At 43.1% G+C, this 25,426-nt stretch overlaps 1 protein-coding gene across 1 annotated transcript in view; it reads right to left on the bottom strand.

The window, feature by feature from the left end:
* CDK6 (cyclin dependent kinase 6) overlaps positions 1-2,010 on the bottom strand; it is a 248,119-nt gene extending 246,109 nt beyond the window's left edge. Inside the window, exon 1 of the mRNA XM_040352342.1 lies at positions 1,594-2,010. The gene's annotated coding sequence lies outside the window, so the exon portion shown is untranslated. The remainder of the gene's footprint in view (positions 1-1,593) is intronic.
* Positions 2,011-25,426: the final 23,416 nt, after the last annotated feature.

Genomic DNA, 25,426 nt, shown 5'->3' with positions numbered 1-25,426 from the left:
GAGGACATACTAGATATTGGGGTTCCCTTGCAGCTGGAGGACAAGATGAAGAACCACAAGCCCCAGCATCTGGAGGCCATGAGGACATAATAGATATTGGGGTTCCCTTGCAGTTGGAAGACAAATTTGAAGAACCACAAGTCCCAGCATCTGGAGGCCATGAGGACATAATAGATATTGGGGTTCCTCTGCAGCTGGAGGACAAGATGAAGAACCACAAGCCCCAGCATCTGGAGGCCATACTAGATATTGGGGTTCCCTTGCAGCTGGAGGACAAGATGAAGAACCACAAGCCCCAGCATCTGGAGGCCATGAGGACATACTAGATATTGGGGTTCCCCTGCAGCTGGAGGACAAGATGAAGAACTACAAGCCCCTGCATCTGAAGGCCATGAGGACATACTAGATATTGGGGTTCCCTTGCAGCTGGAAGACAAGATGAAGAACCACAAGTCCCAGCATCTGGAGGCCATACTAGATATTGGGGTTCCCTTGCAGGAGGACAAGATGAAGAACCACAAGCCCCAGCATCTGGAGGCCATGAGGACATACTAGATATTAGGGTTCCCTTGCAGCAGGACAAGATGAAGAACCACAAGTCCCAGCATCTGGAGGCCATGAGGACATACTAGATATTGGGGTTCCTCTGCAGTTGGAAGACAAATGAGAAGAACCACAAGTCCCAGCATCTGGAGGCCATGAGGACATACTAGATATTGGGGTTCCCTTGCAGGAGGACAAGATGAAGAACCACAAGCCCCAGCATCTGGAGGCCATGAGGACATACTAGATATTGGGGTTCCTCTGCAGCTGGAGGACAATATGAAGAACCACAAGCCCCAGCATCTGGAGGCCATAATAGATATTGGGGTTCCCTTGCAGCTGAAGGACAAGATGAAGAACCACAAGCCCCAGCATCTGGAGGCCATGAGGACATACAAGATATTGGGGTTCCCTTGCAGCTGGAGGACAAGATGAAGAACCACAAGTCCCAGCATCTGGAGGCCATGAGGGCATACTAGATATTGGGGTTCCCCTGCAGCAGGAGGACAAGATGAAGAACCACAAACCCCAGCATCTGGAGGCCATGAGGACATACTAGATATTGGGGTTCCCTTGCAGCAGGAGGACAAGATGAAGAACCACAAGTCCCAGCATCTGGAGGCCATGAGGACATACTAGATATTGGGGTTCCCTTGCAGCAGGAGGACAAGATGAAGAACCACAAGCCCCAGCATCTGGAGGCCATGAGGACATACTAGATATTGGGGTTCCCTTGCAGCAGGACAAGATGAAGAAACACAAGTCCCAGCATCTGGAGGCCATGAGGACATACTAGATATTGGGGTTCCCTTGCAGCTGGGGGACAAGATGAAGAACCACAAGTCCCAGCATCTGGAGGCCATGAGGACATACTAGATATTGGGGTTCCCTTGCATCTGGAGGCCATGCTGGGACTTGTGGTTCCTCAGCAGCTGGATGAAAAGTAACAATGAGTCGGGTGCAGAGCGGAGTGTTCCCCGGGAGGGGTCCGGCACATGGCAGCGGCTGGTCGGTACAATTCTCGGTGAGCACATGTATGGGTGACATTACCTGTCCGCACAGAACACCGGGGCATCCACCGGAGGGCAGAGCGGGGAGGAGGAGGAAGGCTCTTCTATGGTCTTTCCTGCTTGCTTGCCCCTCACACAGTCCCCGGCCACACAGGTAGCCCCGCTCCGCCGCCTACAGCCATCCTCCCCATACACAGTCCATGGGGGAGGAGGACGGGCAGCCCCCGGGGCACAGATAGTGGAGGAAGTAGTAGCGGAGGAGGAGGTAGTAGTAGTAGTTGCGGAGGAGGTAGCAGTGCTTGTAGTAGTAGAGTGGAGGCAGCAGCGTGCCTCTTCCTCCTCTCCCCGTCCTCCCTCCTCCTCCTCTCCTCTCCTCTCTTCTATTCCCACTTTTCTTTCTCTTTCCCACGCTGGCTGATGTGACCTCGCTTCAAAAACCGTTTGACATGGAGGAGAACATTTCCGCATTCCTCCGACTACAAAGAGCCAGCCGCCTCCTCCTGTGCCCTCCCTGCCAGGGGGGACCCCGGGGGCCACAGGGGAAAGGGGGCCACAGCCGGGGTGCGTGGGGGGGACACTATTTATTACTTCCCTTTTCTCTATCCATGGTTTACAGTTTTACTTTTGTCAGTTTAGATTTTTTTTTTTACTTTCTTACTATATATATATATATAGTAAGTTATCATAAATATAAATCTATAATATCATATATCATAGTGATAAATAGATATTGATGATAGGTATTGGTAATCAGACATAGATTTATATATGTAAATAGATGAGAGATATACAGATATATATTATATATATATATATATATATATATATATATATATATATATATATATATATATATATATTATAGTAAGTTATAATAAATATAAATCTATAATATCATAGTGATAGATAGATATTGATGATATATATATATATATATATATATATATATATATGATATTATAGATTTATATTTATGATAACTTACTATATATATATATTATATTATATAGTACGTTATCATAAATATAAATCTATAATATATATATATAAATATATATATATATATATGTATATCTCTCATCTATATCTAGTTACATATATAAATATATGTCTGATTACCAATACCTATCATCAATATCTATCTATCTATCACTATGATATATGATATTATAGATTTATATTTATGATAACTTACTATATATATATATATATATATATATATATATATATATAGATATTATAATATTATATTATATAGTAAGTTATCATAAATATAAATCTATAATGTCATATATCATAGTGATAGATATTGATGATAGGTATTGGTAATCAGACATATATTTATATATGTAACTAGATATAGATGACAGATATATATATATATATATATATATATATATATATATATATATATATATTATAGATTTATATTTATGATAACTTACTATATAATATATATATATATATATATATATATATATATATATATATATATATATGTATGTTATCATAAATATAAATCTATAATATCATATATATATATATATATCATCAATATCTATCTATCACTATGATATTATAGATTTATATTTATTAGAACTTACTATAATATATATATATATATATATATCTGTATATCTCTCATCTATATCTATTTACATATATAAATCTATGTCTGATTACCAATACCTATCATCAATATCTATATCTATCTATCTATCTATCTATCTATCTATCTATCTATCTATCTATCTATCTATATATATATATATATATATATATATATATATATATATATATATATATTATAGTAAGTTATAATAAATATAAATCTATAATATCATAGTGATAGATAGATATTGATGATATATATATATATATATATATATATATATATATATATATATATATATATATATATATATATATATATATATATAATAGATTTATATTTATGATAACTTACTATATACATATATATATATATATATATATATTATATAGTAAGTTATCATAAATATAAATCTATAATATATATATATCTGTCATCTATATCTATTTACATATATACATATATGTCTGATTACCAATACCTATCATCAATATCTATCTATCACTATCTATCCTACGTCTACATATATCTATCATCAATATCTATGATCTATATCTATATCATTAGTCAACATTATTCTTCTATTTATCTGTATATCTATAGGCTGTATCTATTTACATTTTAAATCTATGTCTGTTTACCAATACCTATCTATCGAGTTATCTATAATTTAACAATCTTTCTCAAGCCATCATTAATCTAAATCTACCAATCACTTATCATAAAAATCTATATCTATATATATGTACATAAAATCTGTTTATCTGTATATCTATAATCTGTATCTATTTACATATGTAAATCTATGTCTGATTAGCACATATATATCATCAATGTCTATCTGTCTCTCTATCTATCTATCTCTATCTATCTATCTATCTATCTATCTATCTATCTATCTATCTATCTATCTATCTATCTATCTATCTATCCACCTATTTAGGCGCCATTCACACTTGCGGGACTTGTTCTGTTTCAAAGTTGCATGGAAAGTCGTTCCCCATATTTACCAAAGATAACCATTCATATACGTACGACTTAAAGCGGAGGTACGCCTAAAAAAATAATATTAAAAGCCAGCAGCTACAAATACTGTAGCTGCTGACTTTTAATAAATGGACACTTACCTGTCCAGGGAGCCCGCAATGTCGGCAGCCGAAGCCGATCAATCACTCGACTGCGCCCGCTGGCATCCTTGGTGAGGGAATCAGGAAGTGATTCACTTCACTTCCCGGTTCTCTACTGCGCATGTGCGAGTCGCGATGCATGTCCTCACTGGTCCCTTCTGTCTTCTGGGACCTGTGTGTTTCCCAGAAGACAGCGGGCAGGGAGGGCAGGAAGTGGCGTGACTCTGTGCCAGGAAGTGGGTGCAAATACTTGTATATTCTGAAAGGTTATGAAAAGTGGAGGTTCCATTTTTGTGTGGAGCTCTGCTTTAAAGTTACAGCCACTTCAAATTCATTCATGCAGTACTTTGGTCCGTCTTTCATGCAACTTCAGTGCCCTACACTTCAATGTTAACCCCCCTGAAGTTGCATGAACGTCATTGATACCTATTTATCACCATAGGCATGCGCACAGGTTGTGCCAGGTGTGCCAGTGCACACCCTAATCACCCTGTACTGCACGCAGACTGCTGCTTGGCTGCAGAGGAAGAGACTGGGGAATATTTGTCCTCAGTCCCTTTATTTTTCTCCAAAGTGAGACATTAGGGGTCTGTTTAGACTCCTGATATTTCACCAAAGCCCAACCCCCTCCCCCTATGGGGCTCAGAAAAAAGATGTGAAAAAAATAATTGAAATATTATTGTAAATAATAAATAAAAAAAAGGTAATAAAAAATAAACGACTGACACCAATCCCTGCTCTACTGACACCAAGCTCAGCCCTACTGACACTGTCCATTGCCCTACAACCCTATACATATATTTACACACAGGCATGAATGTTTGAGCTTTGGGGCGCAATAGGCTGCACACACCTCTGTTTATCACTTGTATATAATATGTATCCTCAGTCTTCTTATATCTATCATCAATATCTATCATCTATTATTAGCCAACATCATTCTTCTCTTTATCCGTATATCTATAGGCTGTATCTATTTACATTTTAAATATATGTCTGTTTACAAATACCTATCATCAATATCTATCTATCTATCTATCTATCTATCTATCTATCTATCTATCTATCTGTCAGATATCTATCTATCTATCTATCTATCTATCTATCTATCTATCTATCTATCTATCTGCCTATCTGTCTGTCTTTATCTATCTATCTATCTATCTATCTATCTATCTATCTGTCTGTCTTTATCTATCTATCTATCTATCTATCTATCTATCTATCTATCTATCTATCTATCTATCTATCTATCTATATGTCTGTCTGTCTATCTATTAGTCTACATCTATCTATGATCAATATCTCTCTATAATCGAATAATCATTATCAAGCTGTCATTAATCGAAATCTATCAATTGCTTATCATAAATCTATATCTATAATATCTTCTGTCATCAATATCTATGATCTATCATTAGTCCACATCCGGGATCTATTTATCTGTATATCTATAATCTGTACCTGTATACATATTTACTTCTGTGCCTTTTACCTGTCTGTCTGTCTCTATCTATCTATCTATCTATCTATCTATCTATCTATCTATCTATCTGTCTATCTATCTATATCTATCTGTCTGTCTCTATCTATCTGTCTGTCTCTATCTATCTATCTATCTATCTATCTATCTATCTATCTATCTATCTATCTATCTATCTATCTGTCTATCTCTCTGTCTATCTCTCTGTCTATCTATCTATCTATCTATCTATCTATCTATCTATCTATCTATCTATCTATCTATCTATCTGTCTGTCTGTCTGTCTGTCTGTCTGTCTGTCTATCTATCTATCTGTCTGTCTGTCTGTCTGTCTGTCTGTCTATCTATCTATCTATCTATCTATCTGTCTGTCAGATATCTATCTATCTATCTATCTATCTATCTATCTATCTATCTATCTATCTATCTATCTATCTATCTCTAATATCATTCATCATCAACATCTATAATTGTATCACCCATCCACACCTATCACCTATGATCAGTATTTATTAAGTAAAATATCCATAATCTTTAATCAATAATCTGTAAGTGACAACCTATTTACAACATAATACATCATTATTCTGTATTTGTCTTCATATCTATCTATAATTAATTATCAATAGCTATCTACCAGTCATACATTTCTAGTACTGGTATTCATTTACCTACCTGTAATTTATTACCAGTCTATTGTTACCTATGTCTTATCTATGTAATAGAAGCTCTCATCAATATCTATAATTTATACTTTATGTATTCACCTACCTTTATTAGCAGTCTCCTGTTACCCACCTACAATCTAAATATATCTATATAAAATATATCATTAATATCTATCTGTAATTTGTTGTATCTACCTATCTATAATGTCATCTACTTTCATTACCAATAATCTATCATCAGTCCACATCTGTCTATCAGCCAGGGTTGCCAACCGTCAGTAAATTTACCGACAGTTTGTAAAAACATGTGATTTTTTTACAACTGTCTGTAAATATCAGGGACTGATAATTTGTCATGTTGTGTTGACTTTTTAAGTGTAAACCAGGAAAATTACATGTTATGGGTATTGTCAGTGTTTCCATATTGTGTTTATACTTTTTAAATATTTGTTGTCTTTGTTTTTAATAGAAGTTCTGTAATTTTTCAGGTCGTCAGTAAAAAATGTGCTCCGTCAGTAAATTGCCCATGTTTTGTCAGCAAAAAATGCTGCTGGAGGTTGGCAACACTGCTATCATCTATGATCAATATCTATCAAGTAATATATTTATAATCATTAAACGGTAACTGACTATCTAAATAAAATATAATCTATCATTAATCTGTACCTGTCTGCCTATCTGTCTAGAATGTATTATGAATAGCTATCATCAATATGTATATATTTTTGTGTAATTACCTACCTATTTATTTTTTATCAGCAGTCACATATCTATAGTGTAATCTAGTGTAAATCTTTCTATTTTTGTAAATTTTTCTTTATTTTCTAATTTTTTTTTAAGTGTACAGTAGACCTTTATATTGTGTGTTTTTGCTACACATATATATATATATATATATATATTATCTAGGTTTCATAAATATTTTTATAAATATTTATTATATATATTTTTAGGTGTAGACCTTTATATTGTGTGTTTTTGATATATATATATTATGTAATTAAAATATAACATATTTTATCTAGATTTCATAAATATTTATTATATATATTTATATATTTTTAGGTGTAGACCTTTATATTGTGTGTTTTAGTAACATATATATATATATATATATATATATATATATATTGTAATTCAAATATAATATTATATTTTATCTAGATTCCATAAATATTTTTATAAATATTTATTATACATATTTATATACTTTTAGGTGTAGACCTTTATATTGTGGGGAAGATCCACAGACATCTCCGCCGGGCGCAGCGTATCTAAGATACGCTACGCCGCCATAACGTATCTTTTTTAAATGGAATCCACAACGAATCTGCGCCATAAGTTACGGCGGCGTAGTGTATCTATCGCGGCCTAAGGGCGCGGAATTCAAATGGATCTAATGGGGGCATGTTTTATGTTAATACGTCGTGACCCGACGTAAACGAAATTTTTTTGGAACTGCGCATGCGCCGTCCCTGGGGTATCCCAGCGCGCATGCTCGAAACTAAACCGGAACCCGCCAATGCTTATGATGGTGCCGTCATTCTACGCAAATTCCTATTCGCGAACGACTTACTCAAACGATGTAAAAAAAATCAAAATTGTACGCGGGAAGGACGGCCATACTTAACATTGAGTACGCCTGAGTATAGCAGCTTTAATTATACGCCGGAAAAAGCCGAACGCAAAAGACGGAAAAAATGCGCCGGGCCGACGTACGTTCGTGGATCACCGTAAATAGCTAATTTGCATACTCGACGCAGATTTTGAAGGGAACGCCACCTAGCGGCCGCTGAAAAATTGCAGCTTAGATCCGACGGCGTACGAAGACGTACGCCTGTCTGATCTAGCCGAGATGCCGTCGTATCTTGTTTTGAGGATTCAAAACAAAGATACGACGCGGGAATTTTGAAATTACTTAAAATATAACATTATATTTTATCTAGATTTCATAAAGATTTTTATAAATATTTATTATATTTTTTTTTTTTTCTTACACCAACTCAACTTCCTTTTTTCAATTTCTGTTTCTATTTTGTTATCGCATGCTCCTTTTTTTTTATGCTTGTACCACTATTTTTATATATTAATATTCTTTTTCATTAATATATGTTTTGCTATATCTTTCTAAATAGTACCAAAATATATATTTATATGAGGGAAAAAAATATGACTATACAGTATATTAGCGTTTTCTTATTTTCTTTAATATATTTTTCTTTATATATTATTATACTGCCCTGTAAACAATACTAATTATTCATTAGTAAATGTCAGTTAAAGCTAATATTTTGGAAACACGGTTTAAAAAAAAAAGCAGTGAAAAATATATGCATGGAGGAAAATTATTTAAACATTAAAATAATTGTCATTTTTTAATGAACAGAAAATTCCATTTGTGGATTGCCTCCCATGTCCAAGAAGGAGTCGGTTTGGTTGTATTACATTCATAAAGCACTGCGCCATCTACTGGATGAAATTAGTACAGAACCTATGAAATACTAAGAAGTATTATAAGGATTTGGGGCCAGATTCACGTAGGTGAGCGGCGGCGTAACGTATCGTAGATACGTTACATCGCCGCAAGTTTTCATCGCAAGTGCCTGATTCACAGAGCACTTGCGATGAAAACTACGCCGGCGGCCTCCGGGGCAAGGCGGGCCAATTCAAACGGGCGTGTGCCATTTAAATTAGGCGCGCTTCCGCGTCGGACCTACTGCGCATGCTCAGTTGCGCAATTCCCGTCGTGCTTTGCGCGCCGTGACGTCATTTTTTCGAACGGCGATGCGCGTAGTGTAATTCCGTATTCCCGGACGGCTTACGCAAACGACGTTCATTTTTAAATTTCCACGCAGGAACGACGGCCATACTTTAGACAGCAATACGTTTGCTGACTAAAGTTAGGGCACCCAAAACGACGACTAACTTTGCTACGGGAAACTAGACTAGCGGCGACGTAGCGAACGCGAAAATCAGGAGATACGCCGTCGTATCCCCTTTGTGAATCTGGCCCTAAATGCTTGTAAAATGTAGGTGTATGCACACACAAGAGACTCTAAATTATACCAGTTTATTAATCCATTTAAAATATATATACAGAATTGCACAGCGCTGTGAATCTAATAAATGGAGCTTGCTGATTGGAGTACAGGGATGACCTCATCACTGTGCTGCTGTCTCTTCACTATCCAATCACAATCTTGATCAAGCAAAGCTGAGCTACTAATCTTTGGCAGGTGAGACATTTTATCCTGATGTATTTTCATCTTATACAGTGGAACCTTGGTTTACGAGTAACGCGGTTAACGAGCGTTTTGTTTTTTAAATCCTGACTCGGTGTTGTCTCGCAAAACAAGCAGAATTCAAGCTAATGGGGTTTGCAGTACCGTATTTGGCCAGAGGTGCGGCAGCGGCGCTGGTGACACTCGGAACGGTTCCCGAGCCGTTCGTAAATACTCTGAATCACTCGGAAATACTTCTAAGTGTTTCCAAACTTTTCCGAGGGTTTCCGAGATCAGCTGAGCTGTCCTCAAGTATATCAGAGGCTCTCCGGCACCCCCCCCCCCTGGCCACATGCGGTATTGCTTGCCATAGAAGTTAATGTGGAACAAATTAGCTTTGTTTCCATTGACTTCTATGGGGAAACTCGCTTTGATATGCGAGTGCCTTGGATTACAAGCATTCTCCTGGAATGGATTATGCTCGTAATCCAAGGTTCCACTGTACTTTAACCACTTAAGACCCGGACCTTTAGGCAGCTAATAGACCCGGCCAGTTTTTGCGATTCGGCACTGCGTTGCTTTAACTGACAATTGCGCGGTCGTGCGACGTGGCTCCCAAACAAAATTGGCGTCCTTTTTCCCCCACAAATAGAGCTTTCTTTTGGTGGTATTTGATCACCTCTGCGGTTTTTATTTTTTGCGCTATAAACAAAAATAGAGCGACAATTTTGAAAAAAATGAAATATTTTTTACTTTTTTCTATAATAAATATCCCCAAAAAATATATAAAACATTATTTTTTTTCCCTCAGTTTAGGCCGATACGTATTCTTCTAACTATTTTTGGTAAAAAAAAATTGCAATAAGCGTTTATCGATTGGTTTGCGCAAAATTTATAGCGTTTACAAAAAAGGGGATAGTTTTATTGCATTTTTATTAATTATTTATTTTTTACTACTAATGGCGGCGATCAGCGATTTTTTTCATGTCTGCGACATTATGGCGGACACTTCGGACAATTTTGACACATTTTTGGGACCATTTAAGATGCATTGTTTACTATGACAGTTGCAGTTTGGGAGTTAACCACAAATTGGGGGCTGAAGGGGTTATGTGTGACCTCATTTGTGTTTCTAACTGTAGAGGGGTGTGGCTGTAGGTGTGATGTCATAGATTGTGGTTCCCTATAAAAGGGAACACATGATCGATGACGCCGCCACAGTGAAGAACGGGGAAGCTGTGTTTACACACGGCTCTCCCCGTTCTTCAGCTCCGGGGACCGATCACGGGTCTCCAGCTGCGATCGGGTCCGCGAGTCCCGCGGTCACGGAGCTTCGGACCGGGTCCCCTTCACACGCCCACCTGTAAAACAGGTAAAGATTCACTTTGCAAAGAATACCCAATCCCATGCAAGGAAAAGAAAAAATGCATTTTTGCTTGCACATGATTGGATGATGGGAGTCTGCAGAACTTCTGCTCCTTTACTAAGCCCTGGAGCAACTGCACTTTGCACTGTGCAAAGTATATTTTCCCTTAGTAAATAAACCCCATAGTACACAAAAACACTGGTTAGGCACACATTTATCCCTTTGATCGCCTTAGATCTTTAGCCCCTTTCCCAGCCAGTGTCATTAGTACAGTGACAGTGCATATTTTTTGCACTGATCACTGTATTAGTGTCAGTGGTTCCCACAAAGGGTCAAAAGTGTCAATAAGGGGTTGATTTGCTAAAGGCGAATACACTGTGCACTTTGCAAAGTGCAATTCCACTCTGTAAGTGCCGTTGTTCCAGAGCTTAGTAAATTAGGTAAAGCTTCACTTTGAAAAGAATATCCAATCACATGCAAGGAAAATTAAAAAAAAACAGCATTTCTGTTTGCGCATGATTGGATGACGGAAGTCAGCAGAGCTTCCGCTCATTTACTAAACTCTGGAGCAACCCCCAAGTGTCACACTGTCCACTACAATATCGCAGTGCCGCTATATGTCGCAGATCGCCGCCATTACTAGTAATATCCCATAGTTTGAAGACACTACAACTTTTTGCACAAACCAATCAATTTACGCTTATTTGGATTTTTTTTTTTTTTTTACCTAGCAGGATACATATTGGTCTGAATTTATGAGAACTGATGGGCACTGATAGGCTGCACTGATGGGCACTGATAAGGCGGTACTGGTGGGCACTGATAGGTGGCACTGGTGGGCACTAATAGGTGAGACTAATGGTAGACACTGATGGGCGGTGTAGTGTCACAGTTTGCTGCCTATCGTAGAATGCTGCGGAAGTCACGTGGCGGCCAACTGCGCATGCGCGATGCGTTCCAAACGCAAGTGCGATGCGTTCCAATGGATTCACGCTTCGCTCGGACGGCTCGCTCCACCCGCTCGGCCTCCTGGCTCTTTTTTTAACATCCTCCAATCCACGGGGATGTTAAGGAAAGAGCCTGGATGCCGACCGAGGTTTCACTGTTGTCTACTGCCGTGAATCCATTGGAACGCATCACACTTGCATTTGGAACGCGTCGCGCATGCGCAGTTGGCCGCCACGTGACTTCCGGAGCACTGTACGATAGGCAGCAAACTGTGACAATACAGCGGCACTGATAGGTGGCACTGAAGGGTACTGATAGGTGGCACTGATGGGAGGCACTGCTGAGGGGCACTAATAGGTGGCACTGGTGGGCACTAATAGGTGGCACTGATGGTAGGCACTGAAGGACACTCATAGTTGGCACTGATTAGCTGCACTGAAGGGCATTGATAGGTGGCATTGATGGGTGGCAGTGATTGGAACTTATAGGTGGCAGTAATGGGTACTGATAGGCAGCACTGCTTGGTGGCACTGATTGATACCACTGGTGGGCATTGATAGGTGGCACTGGTGGGCATTGATAGGTGGCACTGGCAGGTGGCACTGGTGGGCACAGATGAGGTGGCTGTGGCTCTTCCTCTTAGGCTCCATTCACACCTAGGCGTTTTAACGCCTGAATCGCGACGCTACAATACGCCGGAGGGTCGAAATTACATTATTCTCTATGGAGACTGTTCACATCTCAACGCCGAACGCTGAAACGACGATCGCCTGAAGCTCAAACAAGTCCCGGACCCTTTTTTGTCGCGCGTATCGGGCGGTTTGGGCGTATTTAAGCGTTTCCATTTCCCATAGAAAGTAATGGAAACGCTCGATTCAAGCGACTTGCGCAACAACGGGCGTTTGCTATGGGCGTTTCGTCGATTTAATCAATAGAACTTGTCACCCATGCAGAAGATTAAAAAAATCTACCAACATAGCAACAAGTGATGAAAAGATGATAATTTTTCCTATTGGCTAAAATAAAAAACGTCAAAGTACAAAAACGTCGGACAACGCTGTATGCAAACACGCAAATAAGCATGAATACGCGCGACAAAACGCCGGAAAAAAACGACCGACGCTCAGGTGTGAATGCAGCCTTAGGGACCGATGTCCCTTTCACAGAAGCTGGTGATTGGCTCGTAAAAACAATTACCGATCTTCTGTTTACATCACGTGATCAGCTGTCATTGGCTGACAGCTGATCACATGGTGAGAGACCGGGACCAGCCGCTTCCTCTGATCTGTGATCAGTCAAGTCTCAGTGACTTGGTGATCACAGAGCAGGGCGCGCAGGCAGCTCATGCACAGGAGGACGTCATATGACGGTGTCCCGGCAATGTAGGCCTGCGCTGTAGCCGCTATTCGTCTGTAGTGCGGACGCGAGGTTAACTGAGACAAGTACACACTATAGGGGGATGTGCTTTGATCATATGTCACGTCTGAGCTTTACAACCACTTCAAGGCTGGATTCACCCGTATGCATTTTTCCCCCCAATGCAATAAATGGAAACGCATCCAGAGGCTCGCGCATGCGCAGAGCCGTGCAGCTTCAATGTGCATTGCAATGCACTTTGTATTCAATGTCAACACGTATTGATGCTCATCATTATGCATTTGCAGGCACCATAATGCAATGACAGCTTAACGCATGTGTTTCCGTTTATTTCAGTGGATAACACTTAAGAAAAGGTGTGAATACAGATAAAAGCTTAAAAAAAAAAGTATTGCACCACTTGAGTTACACAAGTTGTAATGAATTCTTCACCACATAATGTAAGCAGGAATTCCCTTGTAGGGAAGGAAGGGTTAAGTGTGTGTGTACAGCCAGACCACAAACGGTTGGGTGTGTGTGTGTAGGTGTCAGTGTGCGGGTGTCTATACAAGATCAACTGCTCATAGTGTCCTGGGCAAGGGCACACCCCATGGCAGTTGGCAGCTGCAGGGGCCTCTCCCAGCCTGGGCATTAGGGTCACAATCAGGGTCAGCAGTTCTGGGGTTTAAGGTGAACCAGAGCTCTGCCGAATGGAAGGTAAGTACAGTATGCGGAGCTGGTGGGCAAGTGCTCCTGGTGCTTTTACCCTGCGTGTGCAATGCACAGGTTCGCTTTAGGCCCCTTTAACACACGCGGACCTATCGGGTCCGCCTGTCAGTTTTTCAGCGGACCCGATCGGACCACCCATTGTTCTCTATGGAGTGGCTGTGGCGGATATGTCCGCTGACACCTGCCGGCACCTGGTCTGTTAAAAATGTATGGGCATAGGTGTGCTCAGCCTATTGCATTAGGGTGTGCACCCCAAAGTTTAAATACACAGCGGCAGATCCACAAAGAAATTACGCCGGCGTATCTACTGATACGCCGGCGTAATTTCAAAATTCCCACGTCGTATCTTTGTTTTGAATCCTCAAAACAAGATACGACGGCATCTGGGTTAGATCCGACAGGCGTACGTCTTCGTACGCCGTCGGATCTCAGATGCAATTTTTTTGACGTCCGCTAGGTGGCGTTCCCGTCGTAATCCGTGTCGAGTATGCAAATTAGCTATTTCCGACGATCCACGAACGTACGCGCGGCCGTCGCATTTTTTTACGTCGTTTCCGTTCGGCTTTTTCCGGCGTATAGTTAAAGCTGCTATATGGTGGCGTACTCAATGTTAAGTATGGCCGTCGTTGCCGCGTCTAATTTAGAAAATTTTACGTTGTTTGCGTAAGTCGTCTGTGAATGGGGCTGGACGCCATTTACGTTCACGTCAAAACCAATGACGTCCTTGCGACGTCTTTTAGCGCAATGCACGGCAGGAAATTTTAGGGACGGGGCATGCGCAGTTCGTTCGGCGCAGGGAAGCGCTTAATTTAAATGAAACACGCCCCCTACCCGCCGCATTTGAATTCCGCGCCCTTACGCCACGAGAGATACACTACGCCGCCGTAACTTATGGCGCGAATTCGTTGAGGATTCAAACTTATGCCAAGTAAGTTACAGCGGTGTAGCGTATCTTAGATACGCTGCGCCGATGCAGATCTTTATGGATCTGCCCCACACACTATTATAAATTAATGTAAACTTTTAGGCCCCTTTCAGACGGACGGCAGTTTTGACGCAATTAAAAGCATGTACTTTTTCAGTAAGGCTGCTTTCACATTGGGCTGTGTAGCTGCGGTGACGGTATAGCCGCGCTTTTTGTAGCGCCGCTATACCGTCGTTGTGATACATTTGCCTATATGTCTCAGTGTACTGCTCCCTGCTAGCCATGGGTAGAGGTAGAAAGGAATTTCATGTGTGATTCATTCCTCTGACAGGTTATTGACGTGCTAATGTCCCCTCACTATTCTAAACGTTAATTGATCTATTGTGTTGTGTAAAGAAGATCTGTGTTTACCCTTAAAAGATGTGTATTGTATCATCAGGCTAAATGATTAGAGAAGTAGTATGTTAATTATTCTGATTGCTTCAGTGTAGTAATTAACTCCAGTGATGTCTTTATCTAAAGAAACGTGTCTGCATGGTCGGCTCCGACTTGTCTCCTATAATCTGTATGGGAAACCCCACTGTGTGAGGGGGGCGTTCCTAACAGGCTGTAACCACATATAAGCTGAGTTTTTGTGTCAATAAAGTGTCTTGGTTCCAGCATCCAGTCTTGACTCATGTGTGGGGAATCCTGTGATGTTCTTGTATGGAGAGGAGGGAATGCTTGACGGGGATATCATACCGATACCGTCACAAATTGGTTGGCAGCAGCGGGATCTTCCCTTCTACTCTCCTTCACACCCGGATTCCAAGCAGACACTGGAAGAACTACTGGAAGGAGTGCTAGCAACAAAACCAAGCGGGTCATCATAGCGGAATCAATGGAGATAGACCAGGAGGACGGGATTGCAGCAACGCCAGCAGTACAAGAGATGGAGACACCAGTGATTCAGGAGGAGGAATCGCCAGCCAACAAGCTAATGAGAGAGAAGCTAGCGTGGTTCGGCCCGAACCCAACGCCGGATGTGGTGCTGAAAGTGATGGACCTGTTAGCGGAGGAGGCTAAACAAATAAGGGACGCAGAACTACAGAAGGCTAAACAAATAAGAGACGCAGAGCTACAGGAGGATAAACAAATAAGAGACGCAGAGCTACGGAAGGCTAAACAAATAAGGGACGCAGAACTACAGAAGGATAAACAAATAAGGGACGCAGAACTACAGTTAAAACTGGCAGCAGTCCAACAAGCAGCCGCACCTTCTCCGAACAGTGAGTACAGCACAGCAGACGCAAGGAAGATTCCGTTTAGCGCTTTTAAAGCTTTTGATGAAAAGGACTGTGAAATTGATAACTACCTGGCGGATTTTGAGCGACAATGTAACCTGCACCGAATAGCTAGAAGAGAGTGGGTTGCAATATTGTCAGGCAAACTGTCAGGCAAAGCTTCTGATGCTTTCCGGACCGTGCCAGATCAGGATATCCATAGCTACGCCCGGGTTAAAGAAGTGCTCCTGGCTCGTTATGCAGTAACCCCAGAGTCCCACCGACAGAAGTTCAGGGACTCACGCAAAACCACGAAAGACTCTTACGCAGAATGGGCATGCCAGCTGTCCCTGTCGGTCTCTAACTGGGTTAACAGCAGCCAGGCCACCACCGCAGAGGACATTTTGCAACTAATGCTCCTGGAGCAATTTTACAATCACATCCAGACGGATGTCAAAGATTGGGTGAGAGATCGCAGGCCCATGACTCTACCAGAGGCCGCTAAGTTGGCGGATGAATATGCGGATACTCGCAAGACGAACCAGATCACACCACAGGAACAACCTCCACCACAAACGGTGCCCTCCCACCCACCAGCCGCTAGATACCAACCTCCTAACAGACCGGTGACATCTAGCCCTCGCTATCCACGCCAGGAGGACAACGAACAACGCTGCTTCCGGTGCAAACAGTTGGGTCACTTCAAGCAGAATTGCCCCATGAATGACAACACCAGGTCAAATTGGTCTCAACCTGGGTACCGCCCACCAGCAGCAGCCCATTGTGTAGACTCGGCTTGGGATCCCCAGGAGCGGGGTCGGGAAGAACCATTGGGCACCCCTTATGAAGCCCTCATGGTACAATCTGCTATTACGGACAACAGGGAACACCATTGTCAGCTGGTCATGGGCTCCAGCCCTGAGCCGGAGGGGCCCTGGAGGGAGCTGGGCAGAAAGAGGCACCGCCGGCCACCCTTCAAGAAGAAGAGGTCCTGGAAGCCGTATAACAAGCTGACCTGGGAGGAGAAGAAGCGACTGGAGGAGAGGGAGTCGCAGCGGGCGTCCCAGATGCGGGCCGAGATGTTCGCCAAGGGCCCACCGGTGGCCCCTTACACCACCACCCAGTTCCTGATGATGAAGGACCACGTGGAGAGCCTGCAGGACATGAGCAAGCAGGAGCTGATCCGTGAGTACATGGAGCTGGAGGAGTGCATAAGCCGCATGGAGGAGGAGAACAACCACCTGAGGTCACAGCGGGCTGACCCCCCCAGGCTCCATGAACTGGAGATGGAGCTGGAGAAGCTCCAAGAGGAGAACCGGCGGCTGCGGAGGGAGCAGGGGGTGGCTGACCTTATGGGGCTCTGAGTCCCCTCTCTCCCCCCCCCCCCCCGGACTCTGAGCACCAGTGCTACAACAAATATAACTTTTCCTTTTTATGAATCTCCTGTGATTGTCACTTCAGAGCCATAACCTGCCCCCTCCCATAGCGGGACACCTAGACGGCGGCGCACAGACCCATTCGCTGTCTTCACACTGACTTCTGGTGACTTTGCAGATCGCACAAAGACTTGGGGACTGACCGGCGTGTGATCTGACGACCCGGTGACATACCTGAGTCTGAAGCAGTTGTCAAGGGAGGTCAGTCATGCCAAATGGAGTTAACCTCGGACTAAAAGCTCTGAACCCGTCAACCCTACTGGACCAGGGAAGGTCCAACCGGATTTGCCGGAGCAGGGAGCAAAAGGGGGGCCATTGTGATACATTTGCCTATATGTCTCAGTGTACTGCTCCCTGCTAGCCATGGGTAGAGGTAGAAAGGAATTTCATGTGTGATTCATTCCTCTGACAGGTTATTGACGTGCTAATGTCCCCTCACTATTCTAAACGTTAATTGATCTATTGTGTTGTGTAAAGAAGATCTGTGTTTACCCTTAAAAGATGTGTATTGTATCATCAGGCTAAATGATTAGAGAAGTAGTATGTTAATTATTCTGATTGCTTCAGTGTAGTAATTAACTCCAGTGATGTCTTTATCTAAAGAAACGTGTCTGCATGGTCGGCTCCGACTTGTCTCCTATAATCTGTATGGGAAACCCCACTGTGTGAGGGGGGCGTTCCTAACAGGCTGTAACCACATATAAGCTGAGTTTTTGTGTCAATAAAGTGTCTTGGTTCCAGCATCCAGTCTTGACTCATGTGTGGGGAATCCTGTGATGTTCTTGTATGGAGAGGAGGGAATGCTTGACGGGGATATCATACCGATACCGTCACAGTCGTATTTACCGCGATATTCGGGCGCTAGCGGTGAGGTTTTAACCCCCGCTAGCGGCCGAAAAAGGGTTAATACCGCCCGCGTTGCGGGCAGTATTACCGCGGTTTCCCATTGATTTCAATGGGAAGGCGCGGTATAGGAGAGGTGAACACACCGCTCCTATACCGCAGTAAAGATGCGACTAGCAGGACTTTTGGAGCGCTCCTGCTAGCACACCGCTTCAGTGTGAAAGCCTTGGGGCTTTCACATTGAACACTACAGGGCAGGTTTTTTTCATGCGGTATAGCAGCGCTATTTTTAGCGCTGTACCGCATGAAAAACGCCTCAATGTGAAAGGGGCCTTAAATTCAAGGCTCTGGGCACTGCGATTAGTTGCATTTGTACATAGCGATTACGTGCAGTTACATGCGGCCGCGTTTTGCTGCGGTAGTCATTTCCATAGCAACCCTTTTTATTTATTTTTTATTATGATGTGCTTCCTGTTGTTATTTTATTTTTTTTTCTCACGCTGCTATCCGCAGTTGACACAAAAGACTGCGATTACCTGCGGTTAAGTGCATATAGCTGTGCTAAATCGCACCTGGACGCATTCTATTTTTTCTATTCGCACCAAACCGCATGCAACGAAATCGCAGCTAAACGTTGTGTGTGAATGGGGCCATAGGAAAGCATTGTGTGCTTTTAGCTGCGGTAGAAAACTAGAAAATCCGCAGCTAAAAGCACCATTCTATCCGTCCGTGTGAAAGGGACCTTAACATGTATGGACAATGTCAGTAGTGAATGGTGTCAGTAGTTTCTTTGGGCCAGATTTACGTAGAATCGCGGCGGCGTAACGTATCGTATCTTAATTTGTAATTCACAAACAAGATACGACGGCATTTGGCTAAGATCCGACAGACGTACGTAGCTGTTTACGGCGATCCACGAAGGTACGCGCGTTCGTCGCATTCTCTTACGTCGGTTTTTCCCAATGGAATGGTTTACTTTAGATCAAAAGCATATTCAGGTGTTAGAATGGCCCAGTCTAAGTCCAGACCTAAATCCAATTGAAAATATGTGGCAAGACTTGGAAATTTCTGTTCACAGACGCTCTCCATCCAATCTGACAGAGCTTGAGCTTTGTGGACAAAGAAGAATGGGAAAAAATGTCACTCTCTAGATGTACAAAGCTGGTAGAGACATCCCCAAAAAGACTTGCAGCTGTAATTGCAGAGGAAGGAGGTTCTACAAAGTATTGACTCCATATATCATTTTCCTTCCACTTCACAACTCTGTTCCACTTTGTGTTGGTCTATCACATAAAGTCCCAATAAAATACATTTACGTTTTTGGCTGTAACATGAGAAAATGTGGAAAATTCCAAGGGGTATGAATACTTTTTTAAGGCACTGTATTTGTGGATGTAAGGAGTTACCTTACCTGGCATTGTTTAAAGAAACATTACAAGTTTAGTTTTACATTTTTTAAACTAACCCTGGTCAAAAGAGAAAAAAAATTACGTAGAATAAAATAATGTTTGGAAAACAATAATGCCAAAAGTAAGCTTTGTTTCCCCTCAAAAAAAGTATTTTTTTAAAACATTTGACTTAATATATTTTTTTGTAATAAATGAATACAGTACAGTTTCCCAAAAAGACAACAAGCGTTTTTCTGATTTGTAGGTTCTTATAAATATGTCCCTGCGTGTTTAACCAATTATTTGTTACTATTCAAAGGTAGTATTACAGTAATCAAAAGCAATAGAACATTATATACAAGGCAACACTGCCCCCTAGTGAAATAAATATCATACAAAATAGGAATTAAACTGAGGATACACATGGGTTCTTGGTTGCCTGAAGATCCTTTGTATAAAATATGCGTAAACATATTATTTATTTTATACCCGGAGTATTGGCAGCACTCTGTAGTTTTGAGCAGAATTCCAGGTTTGTGTTGGTCAGATGCTCAGCATGGCAGTGATACGAATATTGGGTCAGATCCACAAACAAATTACGCCGGCGTATTTATTGATACGCCGCGTAATTTCAAAGTTCCCGCGTCGTGTCTTTGTTTTGTATCCACAAAACAAGATACGACTGAATGAGGGATCGATCCGACAGGCGTACGTCTTAGTACGCCGTCGGATCGTAGGTGCATATTTACGCTGGCCGCTACATGGCGTTTCCGTCGAATTTCGTGTCGAGTATGCAAATTAGCTAGATACGGCGATCCACAAACGTATATCCGGCCGTCGCATTTTTTTACGTCGTTTGCGTTCGGCTTTTTCCGGCGTATAGTTACCCCTGCTATATAAGGGCCGTCGTTCCCGCGTCGAATTTTGAAAATGTTACGTCGTTTGCGTAAGTCGTTCGCGAATAGGGCTTTGCGTAGAATGACGTCACCGTCGTAAACATTGGCTTGTTCCGGTTTAATTTCGAGCATGCGCACTGGGATACCCCCAAGAACGGCGCATGCGCAGTTGAAAAAAAAACGTCATTTACGTTGGGTCAAGACGTATTTACATAAAACACGCCCCCATCACATCCATTTGAATTGCGCGCCCTTACGCCGCCAAAGTTACACTACACCACCGTAACTTACGGCGCGCATTCTTTGAGGATACAAAAAAAATGTAAGTTATGGCGGCGTAGTGTAACATAGATAAGCTACGCCCGACGGAAACATGCGCCAGGGTACGTGGATCTGGCCCAATGTGTTTTATGGAGCATTGTTGTTGTGTTTTTGATGCGTTTTCATGCTTCATGCATTTTTGTAGTAGGAGTCGTTAGGTTGTTAAATAGAAAACCCTACCAAAATACACCCAGCTGTTATCGGAGTGTTCGCTCTTCTCCCCTGCAGTCGTTGCTGGCAGACACAGGGGATCACGGACTGGAGCCACCTAAAAAAAGGTAAGTACTTCTTTCTTCTGGATGAATGCAGCGACCACATTTAAAGTAGTATTGAACCCTAAAGCAAACATTTATTATATTGCAGCTTACCAATTCTTAGGTGTGGTGGCTGCATTAGTTTCCCTTTTTATGTTTTCTATTGTCATCTGATGTTCTGGCCAGTAAGTCTGATGAAAGAAAAGAACAAGCTCTCTTGTAAAGGTATCCGTTACAGGGTTAGGGCAAACCATTTAAAGAGTAACTCTACTTTTTGGGAGAAAAAAAGTCTTCCACTCTGGGTGATCTCCGTACATTACAAGGATTATAACAAACTTTGTTGCAGATTCCTACCTTTTGTTATTCTGAAGAAATAGCTGCTTGTTTGTGTGTCCATGAGCTAAGTGAATCTGTATGGACACATTCAGGTTTATATTTATCAGTCAGCTGCTGCACCTGCAGGGCTCTAATGAGGAAAGTGGCGGGGTCTGCATCCCTTTAGACATGATTTCCCTTTGGGAGTATATCAACATTTTTGTTGCAGGGGATGCCTGAAATCTGACTTGTATATTAGCGCAGACTTCTGGGAAAATTGGTGAGCCAATCAAACAAGTAGGAAGTTCTGTTTCTGGGAGGGGGCGTTCGGTTTACATTCTGTGTATAACGCCTCCAGGTAGCCGCGTTTTCCATTTTTTCCATCGGCTTTAAAGGGGTTGTAAAGCTTTGCATTTTTTCACCTTAAATCAGAGGTCCGCCTGTTTTTTTTTTTTTTTTTTTTAAAAGCCAGCAGCTGCAAAAACTGCAGCTGCTGACTTAAAAGAAATGGACACTTACCTGTCCAGCACGCCTGCAAAGTCAGCAGAGGAGGCTGAGCAATCGCTCGGTCCTCGGCTGCTTCCGCCCACATACTCGGTGAGGGAATCAGGAAGTGATTCCCTCACCGAGCAGTAGGCTTCACTGCTCGATTCCCTACTGCGCATGCGCGAGGATCGCGGCGCGCCTTCACTGGTCCCTGCTCTCTCCTGGGAACAGTATTTCCCAGAAGACAGTGGGGGGGGGGGGGCGTAATGAGCCTGGACTCAGAACCCGGAAGTGGTGCAAATACCTGTCAAACGGGTATCTACACCCCTGCCCCCCGCTGAAAGGTGCCAAATGTGACCCCGGAGGGGGGTTCCAAAAAATGCATCCTATGTGAAAAAACATCCGATGCTTATAAGCCCTCGAAAGTCCTGCGTTGTGAACGCGCTGGCTACTGGCCCCAGTCTTCTTGGCTGTTCTCGGCTCTTCATTGGAGATTAATAGCAGCACAGCCATTGGCTCCCGCTGCTGTCAATCTAATCAATGACGCAGCGTGCCGGGGGCGGGGCCGCCGGCTATATCATGGGAGTGTGCCCACAAGCTAACCCCCTTGGGAGAGCACTTCCCATGAAGGGGGTTGGCTCTTGCGGGGAGGAGCCGAGACAGCCGCCGAGGAACCCCAGAAGACGACCCTCAGGGCCACTCTGTGCAAAACGAGCTGCGCAGTGGAGGTAATTATAACATGTTTGCTATTTTAAAAAAAAATAACCTTTACAACCCCTTTAAAGGGGTTGTAAAGGCTACACAATTCTTACCTTTATGCATTTACTTCATTATGGTAAGGTCAAAAATGGCACAGCATTTGTATGCCCCCCTTCCTCCCATTACTTACCTCAGTCCTCACTCGATCCAGCACTGTGCACGTCTCTAGCAGCTCTCTCCCTGATTTCACAGGACCGAGGCAGCAGCGGGAGCCTTTGGTTCCTTTTGATGTCAATCAAATCCTGTGAGAAGGAAGCGGCGGGAGGCTTGGCCAAGCATCGCTGGGTGTGTCTAGAGACACACACAGCCCAGCTCAGAAGGGAGCCCACATGGTTGCATACTGAGAAGGAGACAGGAGCTCTGGTAGGAGGCAACAGAAGAGAAGGATCGGGCCGCTCTGTGCAATACTATTACACAGAGTAGGTAAGTATAAACCTGTTTGTTATTTCCATAAAAAGAAAGGCCCAGATTCAAGAAGCTATTGCGCCCGCGCAACCATAGGTTGCGCGGCGCAATAGCTGTTTTGCTCCCGCGTAGCGAATGCCCCTGATTCAGGAACATCGCTACGCGGACTGCAGCCTAGGATATGACAGACATAAGCCTCCTTATGCCTTCATATCTCAGGCTGCATTCTTGCGTTGGCCGCTAGGGGGCGCGGCCATTGTGATCGGCGTATAGTATGCAAATTGCATACTACCACCGATTCACAAAAGTTGCGCGGGCCCTGCGCACGCAAGGTACGGAGTTTCCGTACGGCGACTTTAGCGCAAGGCTGCTCCTGCTAATAGTAGGGGCAGCCAATGCTAAAGTATAGCCGCCCTTCCCGCTCGTGAAATTTAAATTTCACGTCGTTTATGTAAGTGATTCGTGAATGGCGCTGGACGCCATTCACGTTCACTTAGAAGCAAATGACGTCCTTGCGACGTCATTTGCCGCAATGCACGTCGGGAAAGTTTCCCGACGGAGCATGCGCTGTTCGCTCGGCGCGGGAGCGCGCCTAATTTAAATGATTCCCGCCCCCGGCGGGATCATTTACATTAGGCGCCCTTACGCCGGGCTAATTAGCATAGCGCCCGCGCAATTTACGGAGCTACTGCTCCGTGAATCGCGGGCAAATCGAAATATTTGCGTGGGCGCAGAGCAAAAATCGTTGCCATTTGCCTACGCAAATATTGCGCGGATCTACCTGAATCTGGGCCAAAGACTTTAGAATCAAGCCTCGTACACACGCTCGGTTTACTCGGCAAGAACCAGCAAGAAAACTGCTGGCAGAGCTTTCTTGCCGAGTAAACCGAGCGTGTGTACGAGGCTTTCAGGTTTCTTGTCAAGAAAACTGCCATAAATCTCGACGAGAAAAATAGAGGACATGTTCTCTATTTTCTCGTTGTGATTCTCTGCAGTGTTTTCCTGTCGAGAAACCCGACAGTGGGCCGGATTCAAGTAGATTTGCGCATTTATTACGGAGGCGCAGGGCAACGATTTTGCCCTCGATTCACGGAGCAGAAGCTCCGTAAATTGCGCGGGCGCGCCGGCAAAATGCCCGGCGCAAGCGCGCGCAATTTAAATGATCCCGAAGGGGGCGGAAATAATTTAAATTAGGCGCGTTCCCGCGCCGATCGTAGAGCGCATGCTCCGTCGGGAAACTTTCCCGACGTGCATTGCGGCAAATGACGTCGTAAGGACGTCATTTGCTTCAAAATGAACGTGAATGGCGTCCAGCGCCATTCACGAATCACTTACGCAAACTACGTAAAATTCAAATTTCGCGACGCGGGAACGACGGGTATACGTAACAATGGCTGCCCCTGCTAAAAGCAGAGGCAGCCTTACGCAAAAACCGCCGTACGGAAACAACGTAAATTGCGTACGCAGGGCTCGCACAATGTTGTGAATCGGTGTTAGTATGCAATTTGCATACTATACGCTGAGCACAATGGGAGCGCCACCTAGCGGCCATCGCAAGAATGCAGCCTAAGATATGCGGGCATAAGAGCCTTATGCCGCGCAGATCTTAGGTTGCAGTCGGCGTAACGAGGTTCCTGAATCAGGAGCGCTCGTTACGCCGGGGCAAGTAAGCAATTGCGCTGTGTAACCTATGGTTACACAGGCGCAATTGCTTCTTGAATCCACCCCAGTGTGTATACTTACCTGTCGCCGTGGAAATCCGCACATGCTTGAAATGACATTGATGCATGCGCTGTAGCTTCTTAGACATAGGTAGGGTGCAGCAAGATCGCGGCGACAGCATCGAATGTGACGAGTGAATGCTCGTCATACGCAAGGACGTCACCGCATTCTTGCCTTTCAAAAAAACACTCGGTTCTTTTGAAACGAGTGTCTGTACACTCGGGCGGCAAGAGATTCTTGCCAAGAATCTCGTCAGGAAAAACAACGTTTTTTTCCTGAGGAGATTCTGGCCGTGTGTACGAGGCTTCACTGTAAGTCTTGGAAAGACATGCAAGGCGGTACAAAGATTAA

Source organism: Rana temporaria, chromosome 5 (genome assembly GCF_905171775.1).
Source record: "Rana temporaria chromosome 5, aRanTem1.1, whole genome shotgun sequence".
Taxonomy (NCBI): Eukaryota; Metazoa; Chordata; class Amphibia; order Anura; family Ranidae; genus Rana; species Rana temporaria.
Note: the sequence above shows the minus strand (reverse complement) of the source record. Positions and strands in the feature narration are given on the sequence as shown.